General features: G+C 38.1%; 1 protein-coding gene across 6 annotated transcripts in view; it reads right to left on the bottom strand.

Annotated features, from left to right (window-relative positions):
* MAMDC2 (MAM domain containing 2) overlaps positions 1 to 17408 on the bottom strand; it is a 183052-nt gene that overhangs the window by 7606 nt on the left and 158038 nt on the right. The window lies entirely within an intron of this gene.

The raw sequence follows: 17408 nt of genomic DNA on the forward strand, positions 1-17408 counted from the left end.
AAATAAGGCAGTGGTGTGTTGGAGCCTGTTTCCACTGGCTCCCAACCATCAATTGTGTGATTTCTGTTGGTAGGTCCAAATGGCTTCACATTGGTAGTTTGAAATGGGCCATGATGGAAGTATTTACACCACAGAAATGGGACCTAACTACAGATCAGCCTTCCCCGCAAAATTGAGCTGGTTGGTATTAAATAATTACCATGAAGCTACTGAAACAAGCAATATATTAATAGTAATTTCTAGAATAATACAGCCATAATATAATTCTGTGCACCTGTGGCTCATTTTAAAAAAGCCTTGCACTCTACATAAGTAGCTCTTAATCTTTGCTCATTTGATGAAAACTTTATATCTCTTCTACCTGAAAAAATATGCACAGGTTTTTGTATGTGATTTCATTGTCTTCTTTGCCAATATTGATTTTTTTTACATACACAATCTAAAAATAATTTTTCCATAGTGTTATCTATTATTTCACACAGAAATTAATGGCTGCATTGAGGGAAAAAAAGAGATCCCAAATAATGCATGCAAATGAAATGGCTTCTAGAGCATCTTTATAGTTTGAAGTTTAATCAATGAGGTCCATTCATTTCCCAAAAGGCAGTACGTGAGATACCCCAACCAGAACTGATCAGAAGTTCCACCTACGCTCCTTCAAGGCACTCCTCCTCTTCCTTTCCCTCATTTCCTTAAAGACCTGAGAATCCTACATGCTATTAAAAGGGTGGGAGAAAGAGTCCTACCCAATTTGGTCTTATCAAATAGTGTGCACTGTGCAACCCCTTCCCCCAGCGTTTCACTCAGTAAAGTTATCACCCTGAAAAACTGGGCGATCAGAGTCATGGGGTGTGGGCTTTGTCAACCAGTCATCCCCACGACCTGCTCTAAAATATTGGGAAAATATTGTCATGTTTCTGGCGTGCTCGCCAATGACATCCTCATTACTAAAACCAGTGGTCAATTTTCAGTCCTGGTCATTCTTGTCATCAGTAGCATTGGACAGAGTAGATCACTCCTGCCTCCTAGAAGGACTTTCTTATCTTGGTCTGTGGGAAGCTGACCTCTCCCGGTTTTTCCGCCACCTCACTGCTTACTCCTTTGCTAGTTCACCCTTTCTTCTCTGACTTCTTGACCCTGGAATGCTCCAAGGCCCAGTTTTTGAACTTCTCTATTCTCACTCACTCCTTTGGTGATCTCATCTTGTTTCATGGCTTTAAATGCTCTGTGTTGTCATATCTCAAATTTAAATTTCCAACCTCTTTTCTGAAATCCAGACTTGTTTATTTAAAGTGCCTAGTAGACATCTCCACATATTGTCAAGTAGACATCTCAGACTGAACATGGTCAAAACGAGGCTCCTAACAGCCTTGCCCTAAAGCCTATCCTACCCTTTCTAGTTGACCAGGCCCCAAACCTGGCCATCATATGCCACTCTTCGCCTCCTCTCTCTCTTCACATCCAGATGGTCAGGAATTCCTGTTGGTTCTACCTTCAAAATATGTCCAGAATCCAGTCATTTTTCTCCTCACCACCTGCATTGCTACCCCCTGGTCTGAGCCAGTATCATTTCTCAGGTGGATTAATACAACACTTCCCAACTAGTCTGCTTGCTTTTACCCTTGTTCTCTGCAATCTAATCTCAACATAGCATCCACAGTAAACCTTCTAAAACAAAAGCTAGCTTTTACCATTCCTCTGTTCAAAACCTTCCATTGGCTCAGCATTTCACTCAGAGTGAGAGCTGAATGCCTGAAAATGTTTAGGGCCCCATACGATCTCCTGCTCATTCTCTTAGCTCTCTGATTCTACCACCTTTCTCCTCACTCACTCTGGGTTGTGTGGTCACACTGAGTTCCCTAGTGTTCCTGGAATACAGTAGGTATACTACCACCTCAGGGCCTTTGTGTGTGCTAAACTCTGCTTAGAATGGCTTTTCTCTCATATAATCTCAGGTCTCACTCTCTCACCTCTAACTCTGCTCAGATATTACCTTTTCTATTAGGCCTATTCTGACTACACCATTTTCAAATAGCAATTCCCTTCCTCTGGCACCCCTCTTTCTCTATACCCTAATTTATTATTTTCCACACCATTTAATTGCCTCTTAACATACTGTATGATTTTCCTATTTTTTATGTTTGTCTCCTTCCTCTGGAACACACAAAGGCAGAGATATTTCCTTGTTTACTTCACTATGCCTCCAGGTCCTAGAACAGTGCCTGGAACATAGTAGATGCTCAATAAATATTTGTTGAATGAACAAATGAATTTTTTCCACAGCTCTAAGCCACAGACCAGTTTGACCATTTCCAAAGCACATGGCTCTACCAAGGTCCCTCCAGTTGCATGAGGATCTTGGCAATGAGACATGTACTTGAATAGGATGCGCCAAGGCAAAGCTGGAACAAGTCCAAGTTTTGATAAAATTAAAGTCATATCAAAGCAAGTGTTCTCAAGCTAGTTCCACACCATCTGATGTATTTTTTAACCAAACACACATTTTTAACTTCATTATCTTCGTTCTTTCACTGGCAATAAAATTGCTACACAAGAAGCACTGGGGTTTTTATACCTTTAGCAATGAGAGGAAATTTTGTTGTTCTTTTCTCTAATATTTCCTAACTTAAGCAAGACTAGATATAAACAAATACAGATACACAAAATCCTTACAGAAGGGTGTATTTAATTTAATTCCATGGAAAATAAAGTCAAAGCATGAAATGACCACGGTTTCTCACCTACTATGCACAAAGGTATTCCATACTATCCTATACATAAGTTAGTATAGCACAGTGAACTGAAACCCTACTTTAATGCATGTTTAAATTAAAAAATATTTCCTCCAGAAATAATTCTTAGGTAAATAAGAAGAAAGTCAAAGAAAAATAACTTTGGTGCCTGGCTTTGGGGCACTCAAAAGCCTACTTGAATCCTAAGAAAAGGACCTTGGCTAAAGATGAAACACTCAATTGTGGGGTGGGTAGGGCTCCTCTGAAAGATGCTGTCACTGGGAAACTGGAAAGTAGAGACTATTGTGGGTCTAAAACATGAAGTCTTTTCAGAGTGGAAAGGAAGCAATAGATCCATCATAAGTGAGAGATGACTCAAGAAGTATCTTCCGTCTAGTGATGATAGTGCATCCCAGTGATAACGACATGAGTCCTGGCCAAAATAGTCTGAGGTCCTGGAAGAGAGGTAAACCTCTAATCACCTCCAGGATTATCTAACTGAATTCTTTCTTTCGTGAGTACTGTGCACTAATCATTTAGCCTCAACTGGATGAAGCATTACTCTGGTAATGCTTTCAGCTCATGCGTCTCTGGGTCTTGGGTATCTGACTGAAGCCATTACCTAAGGCTTCCAGTTCCAGAGATTGTTGTGTTTAGCACCATGAAAGATGAAATGAAAGCTCCTAAGGTGTTTGACATGTGTAATTGTGCTGCTTTTGGAAGAGAGGGGTAACATCCAGGGGAGTGTCAGTATAACTGTGCCTCTCTGGGGCACTGGCACCAGTCTGCTTTTCTTGAGTAATGCTGACCGTTCCAAAAATCCTTCAGGTTTTTTTTTTGTTTTTTTTAAAATGGTTTCTATTTTAAGCACATATGCATATTCCATAAGGCAATACTGATTTAGACTAATCTAGATCAACATCTATACCTAAAAATAATTGTAACATATTTGTCAACTGATCAGAATTTGTCCCTTTGATGCCCAGACCAATTATTCCTCTTGATTCCAAATATGTTTTGCTTCTTGACTTGCATGTGACACTTCCTTTCCCCAGAAAAGATCACAGCTTCACGGAGAACCAGTCTGCCTCACATGTGTTTGGAAAGCAGAGAAAAGCCCTGTGTGTTGACAAGCTTTGCCACATTCCAACTCCAAATGCTGTCTGTCTCAGCAAACAAAAGCTATGGATTGGAGCCAGGAGCCCCAGTGCTGAAACCTCAGACTGGCTTACGTGTTCCTGCACATGAAGGATTCCAGTCTGCAGAAGGGATTATTAACTAGAGAAAACAAATCACTTTCTCTCTGTGGATCACTGTTTAACATTCAAGACGGGGATTCCAATGGGTCTACTGGGAGATGAGGGTCCCATCTGTTCTTTGCTCAGCAGCTGTGATGTGTTGAGACACACACCATATTTGTAATTTGGAGCAGTGAAGCAGCTGTTCCTCTAGTCTAGCAGCCTCCTCTCACCAGGGCCAGGAAGGAGTGGGGGGCCGTGTGGAATGAATAGCTAGCTGCTTCATTAAGCTGAAAGAGGATTCTTAACAATCAGGGAAAAAAGATACCAATGCTTTGGGAAGAACAACTGCTAAATGCGTCTCTCTAAAATTGCTCTTTGCTATATCTTTTAAATGATTTTTAAAGCTCTGTCATAAATGAGGAGTTATTATTTATTGGGTACAGAGTTTCAGTTTGGGAAAATGAAAAAAATTTCTGGAGATGGATGGTGGTGATGGTTACACAACAAGGTGTATGTATTTAATGCCACTGAATTACGTATGTAAAAATGCCTAAAATGGTAAATTTTATGTTATGTATATTTTACCATTATTTTTTTTAAAAGCCTGTCATAGAAGCCTTCTCTTGTGTAAGCAGAGTCTGACAATATCAGAAACTAGTGTGACAAGTTATGAAAAGATTGAGGGAGATTGGAGATTTTAATAATCTGGAGCCAACTGCCCCAATAGTTACAGCCTAGTTGGGTAGCATCATTACATGTCTGGATATTAGTACCAAAATTCTTAAAAGACAAGGACTTGAATGAGACTGCTATTAAATTTCAGCTATATAACCAACACATTAAAGATATAATTTTGAATTTCTTTTGTCTGACAGCACACTTTTATAAATAAATGTCATTATTTGGTATTTTAATGTATCATTGATATTTCTACCACACAAGAAGGGGGTGTTCTTAGAAGTGCATAAGACTCCTACGTTTAGTAAGTAGCATGTCGGAAGAGAATTTAATTGTCAGAAGTACAGAAGATGTATTGAAACACTGAACAGTACCACAAAAGAAACTGATGGTGTCTCTTTCTTTGGAAATTGTTAAGAAAATGATGAATAGCTACTTTTCTAGGATTTGGTGGTAGGGAGAAGAGAGGGAGGACTGGATGACTTTTAATCTATTCACTGGTGGACTCAGTGAGCTAGGAAATGCTACAGTTGAAGGCATTTTCTCACTAAACTGGATAGCTATCTGTTCCTTTATTTATTCTACTATCTTTTGGCCACAAAAATCCATGTAAACTCCAGGGCAACTAAAACAATTGTTTAAAAAGAATTCTGGGGCTTCCCTGGTGGCACAGTGGTTGAGAGTCTGCCTGCCGATGCAGGGGACACGGGTTCGTGCCCCGGTCTGGGAAGATCCCACATGCCGCGAAGCGGCTGGGCCCGTGAGCCATGGCCGCTGAGCCTGCGCGTCCGGAGCCTGTGCTCCGCAACGGGAGAGGCCGCAGCAGTGAGAGGCCCGTGTACCAAAAAAAAAAAAAAAAAAAAAAAAAAAAGAATTCTGACAGCATGGCATCATATAAATGTTAATAAAATTTCAATAGCCAATAAAACCCTTGGAATTTTGTTAAGACTTGTCTTCATTATCTTGTAAAGAAGTAGCATTAGTGTCAGGGAACTTTCTGATTCTGCGAGGATAGAGCTACTCAAGTAGATGGTGACAAGAAATGGATAGACAAATCCACCAGAGTCCATTCTAGCTCAATGCAAGTCAAGATTTATCTGTCACAAGTGCCTTTATTATTTTATTAAATAAGGAACCGAATGGTGGAGCTAGAATTTTTTTTGTCTTTGTTGTTGTTCTAGTAGAATGACATATTCTATGAGATGACTGACTTAAACATTGAAAATGTTTCCCCAACTTTAGTCACACAAATACTACCATCATGATATATATATTTACTTATCCACATACTACCTGCACTGTTATTCATTTAATATTTTTCTTTAAATAGATTCCAGTTTTGCTACTTAAATCCATTTATTCAAATAGGAAATGCATGTTAGCATGAAAACAGAAAACAAGCTATAAATCTGTGAAATAATGGCTTTGCTGTACTGATTGTATATTTTTCTTATACATAAATATTACTATCAAAAATATTCATCCACTTACCCCTTAAATTACCCAGTGGTACTCTGGAAAACATTGGTTTAAGGTCTACCAAACCTTCTGGTTTCTACTAAGTCATTTTATTTGTAAGCATAGGCCATGATTTTCTATTTATAAAGGCACAAGTGACACAAAACACCGAGTCCAAGAAAGTATCCCAGAGATGAGCATCAGATTTTGTAAACTAGTCACTCATTATAAAAATAGTAATACTGTTCACTTCAGTGGAGTTTATATAGTATCAAGCCTTTCAGAAATATAACCTCAGTTAATTATCACAGCAGCCCTAAGAGATTAGCAGGGCATCCACTGTTGTATTTATTTTACACATGAGGAAACTGAGGCTCAGAGAAGTTATGTGACCATTTTCCAAGTTATGCAGGTAGCAAGTGGAAGAGTCAGCTCACTGTGTACCCATTGGTCTTTCCACTAGACCACATACACTATGCTACGCCCTAGAACTGGAAACTGCATCAGCAGTTAGTGAGTCAGGAACTACGGCTCCCTTGGAATTGCTATGTAGGATGATGTATTGATTCTGATAGACACACAATAAACTATATCATAGCCTTTCTGAACTTCCTTTTTTAATTTAATGAACCTATATTTACTGACCATCTAATGTAGTTGTCTGTAAAATAGCTTTGTATGCCTCTCCTCTATTTTCTCTTGTATATGTTCTTCCAAGTGTAAATTGACAGGCTTTAAGGATGGGAAGTAAAAAGGCAGAATGCAGTATATGAGTACAGGTATATCCTCTGAAAGTCCCAGAATGCATTGCATTCAAAAAAGATTCTGCTGTCACTAACACCTAACAAATACCCTCCAGTCATCAAAGAGAAAGATACTGTTGCTGGTCCAGCATTTGAGCCTGTCACTTTATTAAAGTATGGAATAAGAAATTCAGCCAATTTTGTACCCTGCCATTATTTTACAGCCTGTATTTGAAAAAAGAGACATAGAAAAGATTGTTAGGACTAAATGTAAAAATAGCAAAAATTCAACAATGCAGGCAATAGAAGACATTTTTGGATGTAATTTCATTATTGTTTAAATTGTACATCTAATCACAGGCAGGTTTGCTATTGCTCTCCCAGGATCCAAGCAGACAATAATTAAAATTACTTTGAATGAGTTTCAGTGCTTTAATATTTAAAATGTGTATGTTGTCTTAACTGATCTATAAGATCTTGTCTACCTCCAGCATCCTATAAATCTATGAACTGTTACTAAGCCAATTACATTTTCTTATTACTTCAGACCATATCCCTGTTGAAGAGAAATTCTAGTGACATTCATCTAAGCAACTGTAAGTACATTTACTATGTAAGTCACTTCTTTAAAAAAAATAGGAGGTGGACTTCCCTGGTGGCGCAGTGGTTAAGAATCCGCCTGACAATGCAGGGGACATGGGTTCGAGCCCTGGTCCGGGAAGATCCCACATGCGGAGAAACTAAGCCCGTGCGCCACAACTACTGAGCCTGTGCTCCAGAGCCCACAAGCCACAACTACTGAGCTTGCGTGCTGCAACTACTGAAGCCCATGCACCTAGAGCCCATGCTCCACAACAAGAGAAGCCACCGCAGTGAGAAGCCTGCACAGCGCAATGAAGAGTAGCCCCCGCTCACTGCAATTAGAGAAAGCCTGCATGCGGCAACGAAGACCCAACACAGCCAAAAATAAATAAAATGAAATAAAAAATAGGAGGTAATTGTTAAGTGGTTTCTACCATAATTAAATTTAAAAGGCATTTGCAGTATTTTTTTTACTATGATAGTTGTCCCCAATATTTATTACTCAAGATTGAGAGTTATAAAGGGAAAAAAGTAGAATAGTCTCTCAGACAGTTCATAGCCAAAGGCAGTATAAATGTAAATTTTAATATTCTGCTTCTACTACTCCTTGCCAAAGACAGAACACCGTGCAATAACGTAATACCAGATACAGCAAGATCTTTGGTAGAACAGCCAGGAAATATCAACAAAAGAATACAGTTGAAAGAGACCAGAGACACATAGAGCTCATTCAAAAACATTATGACGGGTTGGTTTGTAGTGCAGAAGAAAACAGCAAATGCCTTCAAATTTTGAGTATAACAATCATGCTCTTAAATATATGATGCTAAAAAAATGAAATACCAGGGACATCCCCTTGTGGATATGTTGAGTAACTTGTAGCTGACCTACGCTTCCACTGAGAAAAATTATTTTTAAAATGGATAAATTTTTTTTAGAAAACATCTGTTTTGAAGTTGTCAGAGAGCTTCCCAAGCAGCAAGAACTTGAGGGGCCAAGATCCCTGAGACAAGGGAAGGTCAGTGAAGTGAACTCAACATTCTTCAAGCTGCTTTCCCCACTGGGGCATTTGCCTATTCAGTTTAGAAGTTAAGCAGAGGGCAGCTAAGAGGCAGAGAAACCAACAGTTCTCACTGTGGGATGATAAAAACTGGAGTTCAGGGCTGCAAAAGCAGCTGGGGCTTGAGGATCAAGTTTTGTGAGAAATGATACACACAGCAGAGTGAGCAATCTTCCCTTGAGGCATGTGCCAAATTATTTTATTTATTTATTTCTTATACAGCAGGTTCTTATTAGTTATCTACTTTATACATATTAGTGTATACATGTCAATCCCAATCTCCCAATTCATCCCCCCACCGCCACTTTCTCCCTTTGGTGTCCATACGTTTGTTCTCAACATCTGTGTCTCTATTTCTGCCCTGCAAACCAGTTCATCTGTACCATTTTTTTAGGTTCCACATATATGCATTAATATACAATATTTGCTTTTCTCTTTCTGACTTACTTCACTCTGTATGACAGTCTCTAGGTTCATCCACGTCTCTACAAATGACCCAGTTTTGTTCCTTTTTATGGTTGAGTAATATTCCGTTGTGTATATGTACCACATCTTCTTTATCCATTCATCTGTCGATGGGAATTTAGGTTGCTTCCATGACCTGGCTATTGTAAATAGTGCTGCAATGAACATTGGGGTGCATGTGTCTTTTTGAATTATGGTTTTCTCTGGGTATATGCCCAGTAGTGGGATTGCTGGATCATATAGTAATTCTATTTGTAGTTTTCGAAGGAACCTCCATACTGTTCTCCATAGTGGCTGTATCAATTTACATTCCCACCAACAGTGCAAGAGGGTTCCCTTTTCTCCACACCCTCTCCAGCATTTATTGTTTGTAGATTTTCTGATGATGGCCATTCTGACCAGTGTGAGGTGATACCTCATTGCAGTTTTGATTTGCATTTCTCTAATAATTAGTGATGTTGAGCAGTCTTTCATGTGCCTCTTGGCCATCTGTATGTCTTCTTTGGAGAGATGTCTATTTAGGTCTTCTGCCCATTTTTGGATTGGGTTGTTTGTTTTTTTAATATTGAGCTGCATGAGCTGTTTATATATTTGGGAGATTAATCCTTTGTCTGTTGATTCATTTGCAAATATTTTCTCCCATTCTGAGGGTTGTCTTTTCATGTTGTTTATAGTTTTCTTTGCTGTACAAAAGCTTTTACGTTTCATTAGGTCCCATTTGTTTATTTTTGTTTGTTTATCTGTTACTCTAGGAGGTGGGTCAAAAAATATCTTGCTGTGGTTTATGTCAAAGAGTGCTCTTCCTATTTTTTCCTCTAAGAGTTTTATAGTGTCTGATCTTACATTTAGGTCTTTAATCCATTTGGAGTTCATTTTTGTGTATGGTGTTAGGGAGTGTTCTAATTTCATTCTTTTATATGTAGCTGTCCAGTTTTCCCAGCACCATTTATTGAAGAGACTGTCTTTTCTTCATTGTATATCCTTGCCTCCTTTGTCATAGATTAGTTGACCATAGGTGTGTGGGTTTATCTTTGGGCTTTCTATCCTATTCTATTGATCTATGTTTCTGTTTTTGTGCCAGTACCATATTGTCTTGATTACTGTAGCTTTGTAGTATAATCTGAAGTCAGGGAGTCTGATTCCTCCAGCTCCATTTTTTTCCCTCAAGACTGCTTTGGCTATTCGGGGTCTTTTGTGACTCCATACAAATTTTAAGATTTTTTGTTCTAGTTATGTAAAAAACGCCACTGGTAATTTGATAGAGATTGCATTGAATCTGTAGTCCAAAAATGCTTTGGGTAGTATAGTCATTTTCACAATATTGATTCTTCCAATCCAAAAACATGGTATACCTCTCCATCTGTTTGTGTCTTCTTTGATTTCTTTCATCAGTGTCTTATAGTTTTCTGAGTATAGGTCTTTTACCTCCTTAGGTAGGTTTATTCCTAGGTATTTTATTCTTTTTGTTGCAATGGTGAATGGGATTGTTTCCTTAATTTCTCTTTCTGATCTTTCGTTGTTAGCATATAGGAATGAGAGAGATTTCTGTGCATTAATTTTGTATCCTGCAACTTTACCAAATTCATTGATCAGCTCTAGTAGTTTTCTGGTGGCATCTTTAGGATTCTCCATGTATAGTATCATGTCATCTGCAAACAGTGACAGTTTTACTTCTTCTTTTCCAATTTGGATTCCTTTTATTTCTTTTTCTTCTCTGATTGCCATGGCTAGGACTTCCAAAACTATGTTGAATAAGAGTGGCAAGAGTGGACATCCTTTACTTGTTCCTGATCTTAGAGGAAACGCTTTCAGTTTTTCACCATTGAGAATGATGTTTGCTTTGGGCTTGTGGTATATGGCCTTTATTATGTTGAGGTAGTTTCCCTTGATGCCCACTTTCTGGAGAGTTTTTATCATAAATCGGTGTTGAATATTGTCAAAAATTTTTACTGCATCTATTGAGATGATCATATGGTTTTATTACTTAATTTGTTAATATGGTGTATCACATTGATTGATTTGCGTATATTGAAGAATCCTTGCATCCCTGGGATAAATCCCACTTGATGATGGTGTATGATCCTTTTAATGTGTTGTTGGATTCTGTTTGCTAGTATTTTGTTGAGGATTTTTGCACCTATATTCATCAGTGATATTGGTCTGTAATTTTCCTTTTTGTAGTATCTCTATCTGGTTTTGGTATCAGGGTGATGGTGGCCTCGTAGAAAGATTTTGGGAGTGTTCCTTCCTCTACAATTTTTTGGAAGAGTTTGAGAAGGATGCGTGTTAGCTCTTCTCTAAATGTTTGATACAATTCACCTGTGAAGCCGTCTGGTCCTGGACTTTTGTTTGTTGGAAGATTTTTAATCACAGTTTCAATTTCATTACTTGTGATTGGTCTGTTCCTATTTTCTATTTCTTCCTGGTTCAGTCTTCCAGATACCTTGGAAAAGGTATTTCTTCCTTATACCTTTCTAAGAATTTGTCCATTTCTTCCAGGTTGTCCATTTTATTGGCATAGAGTTGCCTGTAGTAATCTTTCACGATGCTTTGTATTTCTGCAGTGTCCATTTTAACTTCTCCTTTTTCATTTCTAATTTTATTGATTTGAGTACTCTCCCTCTTTTTCTTGATGAGTCTGGCTAAGGTTTATCAATTTTGTTTATCTTCTCAAAGAACCAGCTTTTAGTTTTATTGATCTTTGCCATTGTTTTCTTTGTTTCTATTTCATTTATTTCTGCTCTGATGTTTATGATTTCTTTCCTTCTACTAACTTTGGGTTTTGTTTGTACTTCTTTCTGTAGTTCCTTTAGGTGTAAGGTTAGATTGTTTATTTGAGATTTTTCTTGTTTCTTGAGGTAGGATTGTATTGCTATAAACCTCCCTCTTAGAACTGTTTTTGCTGCATCCCATAGGTTTTGGATCATCATGTTTTCATTGTCATTTGTTTCTAGGTACTTTTTGGTTTCCTCTTTGATTTCTTCAGTGATCTCTTGGTTATTTAGTAATGTATTGTTTAGCCTCCATATCTTTGTGTTTTTTACGTTTTTTCCCCCTGTAATTGATTTCTAATCTCATAGCATTGTGGTTGGAAAAGATGCTTGATATGATTTCAATTTTCTTAAATTTATCAAGGCTTGATTTGTGACCCAAGATGTGATCTATCCTGGAGAATGTTCCATGTGCACTTGAGAAGAAAGTGTAATCTGCTGTTTTTGGATGGAATGTCCTGTAAATATCAATTATCTATATCTGGTCTTTTGTGTCATTTAAAGCTTGTGTTTCCTTATTAATTTTCTGTCTGGGTGATCTGCCCCTTGGCGTAAGTGAGGTGTTAAAGTTCCTATTATTGTGTTACTATCAATTTCCTCTTTCATAGCTGTTAGCATTCGCCTTATGTATTCAGTTGCTCCTATGTTGAGTGCATACATATTTATAAATTGTTATATCTTTATTCTTGGATTTATCCCATGATCATTATGTAATATCCTTGTCTCTGGTAACATTCTTTATTTTAATGTCTATTTTGTCTGATATGAGTCTTGCTACTCCAGCTTTCTTTTGATTTTCATTTGCATGGAATATTTTTTCCATCCCCTCACTTTCAGTCTGTATGTGTCCCTAGGTCTGAAGTGGGTCTCCTGTAGACAGTATATATATGGGTCTCATTTTTGTATCCATTCAGCAAGCCTGTGTCTTTTGGTTGGAGCATTTAATCCATCCACATTTAAGGTAATTATGGATATGTATTTTCCTATTACCATTTTCTTAATTGTTATGTGTTTCTTTTTGTAGGTCCTTTTTTTATCTTGTGTTTCCTACTTAGAGAAGTTCTGTTAGCATTTGTTGTAGAGCTGGTTTGGTGGTGCTGAATTCTCTTAGCTTTTGCTTGTCTGTAAAGCTTTTGATTTCTCCCTTGAATCTGAATGAGATCCTTGCCAGGTAGAGTAATCCTGGTTGTAGGTTCTTCCCTTTCATCACTTTAAATATATCGTCCCACTGCCTTCTGGCTTGTAGAGCTTCTGCTGGGAAATCAGCTGTTAACCTTATGGGAGTTCCCTTGTATATTATTTGTCATTTTTCCCTTGTTGCTTTCAATAATTTTTCTTTGTCTTTAATTTTTGTCAGTTTGCTTACTATGTGTCTCAGCATGTTCCTCCTTGGGTTTATACTGCCTGGGACTCTCTGTGCTTCTTGGACTTGGTGGCTATTTCCTTTCCATGTTAGGGAAGTTTTCAATTATAATCTCTTCAAATATTTTCTCAGGTTCTTTCTCTCTCCTCCTTCTGGGACGCCTATAATGCAAATGTTGTTGCGTTTAATGTCCCAGAGGTCTCTTAGGCTGTCTTCATTTCTTTTCATTCTTTTTTCTTTATTCTGTTCCATGGCAGTGAATTCCACCATTCTGTCTTCCAGATCACTTATCCATTCTTCTGCCTCAGTTATTCTGCTATTGATTCCTTCTAGTGTTTTTTTCATTTCAGTTATTGTACTGTTCATCTCTGATTTTTTATTCTTTAATTCTTCTGGGTGTTTGTTAAACATTTCTTGCATCTTCTCGATCTTGCCTCCATTCTTTTTCCGAGGTCCTGGATCATCTTCACTATCATTATTCTGAATTCTTTTTCTGGAAGGTTGCCTATATCCACTTCATTTAGTTGTTTTTCTGGGATTTTATCTTGTTCCTTCATCTCGTGCATAGTCCTCTGCCTTTTCATTTTGTCTATTTTTCTGTGAATGTGGTTTTTGTTCCACAGGCTGCAGAATTGTATTTCTTCTTGTTTCTGCTTTCTGCCCTCTGGTGGATGAGGCTATCTAAGAGGCTTGTGCAAGCTTCCTGAGGGGAGGGACTGGTGGTGGATAGAGCTGGGTGTTGCTCCGGTGGGCAGAGCTCAGTAAAACTTTAATCTGCTTGTCTGATGATGGGTGGGGCTGGGTTCCCTTCCTGTTGGTTGTTTGGCCTGAGGCAACCCAGCACTGGAGCCTACCGGGCTCTTTGGTGGGGCTAATGGCGGACTCTGGGAGGGCTCCCACCAAGGAGTACTTCCCAGAACTTCTGCTGCCAGTGTCCTTGTTCCCGTGGTGAGCCACAGCTGCCTCCCACTTCTGCAGGAGGCCCTCTAACACTAGCAGGTAGGTGTGGTTCAGTCTCCTATGGGTTCACTGCTCCTTCCTTTGGGTCCTGATGCGAACACTACTTTGTGTGTGCCCTCCAAGAGTGGAGTCTCTGTTTTTCTCAGTCCTGCCAAATTCCTGCAATCAAATCCGTCTAGCCTTCAAAGTCTGATTCTCTAGGAATTCCTCCTCCTGTTGCTGGTCCCCCAGGTTGGGAAGCCTGACAGTGGGGCTCAGAACCTTCACTCCAGTGGGTGGACTTCTGTGGTATAAGTATTCTCCAGTTTGTGAATCACCCCCCCCCCCAGTGGTTATAGGATTTGATTTCATTGTGATTGCACCCCTCCTACCGTCTCATTGCTGCTTCTCCTTTGTCTTTGGATGTGGGGTATCTTTTTTGGTGAGTTCCAGTGTCTCCCTGACGATGATTGTTCAGCAGTTGGTTGTGATTCCGGTGCTCTTGCAAGAGGGAGTCTCTCATCCACCAGGATGGAATTTCTTCTGGACTCTGCTGTGTACCTTCCACTCTCTCCTCTTCAGAAATAGAGCAGCCAGTAGTCCTCCCTCCAAGGAAATGGTGAGCTAAGTTGTGACTATGCAACAAAGTCTTTTTTACTCCATTGGAAACGCTGTTTAAAATTTCATTTTGAGGTTTTACATTTCCTTACTGGCCTCAACAATAGAGGATAGATTGAAAAGATAAGGCAAAACATTTAAAGTTATCCACATTTAGCAAAGCAATACCCTTCCTCTCCTCTGCCTTCCCAAGACTAAGACTACCCAAATTCTTTTTTTCCTTTTTTTAAAATTGAGATACAATTGTCAATAAACATTATATCAGTTTCAGGTGTACAACATAATGATTCGATATTTGTATATATTTAAAAATGATCACTCCAGCAAGTCTAGTTAACATCCATCACCACACACAGTTACAAATTGTGTATGTGTGTTTTGTGATGAGGACTTTTAAGACCTATTCTCTTAACAACTTTCAAACATGCAATACAGTGTTACTAACTATAGTCACCATACTGTACATTACATACCCATGACTTTATTTTATAGCTGGAAGTTGATAGCTTTTGACCACTTCACCCATTTCACCCACTCCCCACACCCTACCTCTGGCAAACATCAATCTATCTATATATCTATGAATTTGGTGTTTTGTTTTGTTTTTGGATTCCACATATAAGTGAGCACATATGGCATTTGTCTCTCTTTCTCTAACTTATTTCACTTTGCAAAATGCAATCAAGGTCCACCCATGTTGTTGCAAATGGCAAGATTTCATTCTTTTTTATTCCTGAACAGCATTCCAGTGCCATATCTATATATCTATATACTATATAGATAAATATTCACACATAACATACATACATACAGAAAACTGTCATTACTTGACCTGCTTCGCAAGTTTCATTCCCACACCTTGTCTTTATTTAACCTGACTGAGGTAAACCTTATTCTGTATGAACAGCCTTATCTCACGGGCATTTGCCAAGAACAATCAAACAATTGTTTAACATTGCAATTGCCTAAGGTGCTATTAATAATGGAAGCTAACAAAAGGCTGACAAAAAAATTTTCAGGAAAAAATTAGGGAATGATATGTCTGTGGGGGGCTTTGCAAAACTCCAAAATATTCTTGTCAATCTAGAAAACGATGCACATGTGCAGAGATATACACATACCCAGGAGAGAACTGAGAAGGTCCTAACCTGGCTGACTTTGAGTCTCTGAACAAGAAAAAAGTGAAGGCTAGCAGAGATGTAAATTGTCTACTTGAGCATTGAAACCATGCCCCAATACAAACACAGAGCACCTTTGCAAGGGCTGGGAGATGTATTGGTTCAAGTCATTTAAGAAAAATCTCTCTTCAGTCGTTAGCTGATGGTTAAGCTGAGCATATTTTTCAGTGGCCACACACAACAAAGAATACAGACTCTATATAATTAGTTCAGGAAAGTCAATAAACAAGCAACTAGCAGGAACAACAGCAATAACAACAACAACAACAAAATGTTGGGAGGAGGGGAAGCTGTCACATTGTAGTATTAAAAATAACCAGTTTTTAACAAAAATTATGAGACACACAAAGGAACAGGAAACTGTGGCTCATACACAAGATAAAAAGCTGTCAATAGAAACTGTCTCTAAGGAAGCCTATAATTGAACTTACTAGACAAAGACTTTAAGTCAGCTATTATACATATGTGCAAGGAATTAAAAGAAACTCTGCCTGAAGAATTAAAAGAAAGTATGGGAGTGATGTCTCACCACATAGAGAGTATCATTAAAAAGAGAATTTACAAAAAACCAACTAGGAATTATGGGTTTGAAAAGCACAATAACTGAAATGAAACATTCACAAGAGAGGCTCAACAACAGATTGGAACTAGCAGTTGAAAGAAGCAGTAAACTTGAAGACAGGTAAACTGAGATTATCCAATCTGAGGAACAAAGGAAAAGGAATGAAGAAAAATGAACAGAGCTTCAGAGGTTGGTGGGACAGCATCAAGTGTATTACCATATGCACAATGGGAGTCTCAGAAGGAAGGAAAGAGAGGAAGGGGCAAAAAGAACATTTAAAAAATATAATGGCCAAAAATATTCCAAACCTGATGAAAAATATTAATCTACACATCCAAGAAGGTCAAACAACTCTAAGTGGATAAACTCAAGGAGACATGCACCTGGAAAAATCACAGTTAACTACTGAAAGACAAAGACAAAGAAAACTTTGAAAGCAAGAGAAAAGTGACTCAAGTAACTCATCATGTACAAGGGATCCTCAATAAGATTAACATCTGACTCCTCCTCAGAAAACATGAGACCAGAAAGCAGTGAGATGACATAATTCAAAAGTGTTGAAAGAAAACCAAGAATTCTATATCAAGAAAAAGTATCCTTTAAAAGCAAAGGAGAATTTAAGACATTCCCAGACAAACAAATACTGAATTCATCACTACCTACTAAAGGGAATCCTTCAAGCTGAAATGAAAGGATACTAGACAATAACGCAATCCACATGAAGAAAGAAAGAGCACTGATAAAGGTAACTATATAGGTATATATAGAAGACAGAATAAATGTATTTTTGTTTCTCTTTTTAAAATATCTGATTTAAAAGACAACTGCATAAGGCAATAACTTAAAAATCATGTCTATGGGCTTATAATGTAAAAGATATCATGTACATGACAATCATAGTACAAAGGAAGGAGGAGGTTTTGTATACCATGAAAAAATTAAGTCAATATTAAATATAAACTAGATTGTCTTAAGATGTTAATGTTAATCTTTAGGGCAATACTAAGAAAATCACCTT

The sequence above is a fragment of the Pseudorca crassidens genome, chromosome 7 (assembly GCF_039906515.1).
Source record: "Pseudorca crassidens isolate mPseCra1 chromosome 7, mPseCra1.hap1, whole genome shotgun sequence".
In the NCBI taxonomy this organism is placed as follows: Eukaryota; Metazoa; Chordata; class Mammalia; order Artiodactyla; family Delphinidae; genus Pseudorca; species Pseudorca crassidens.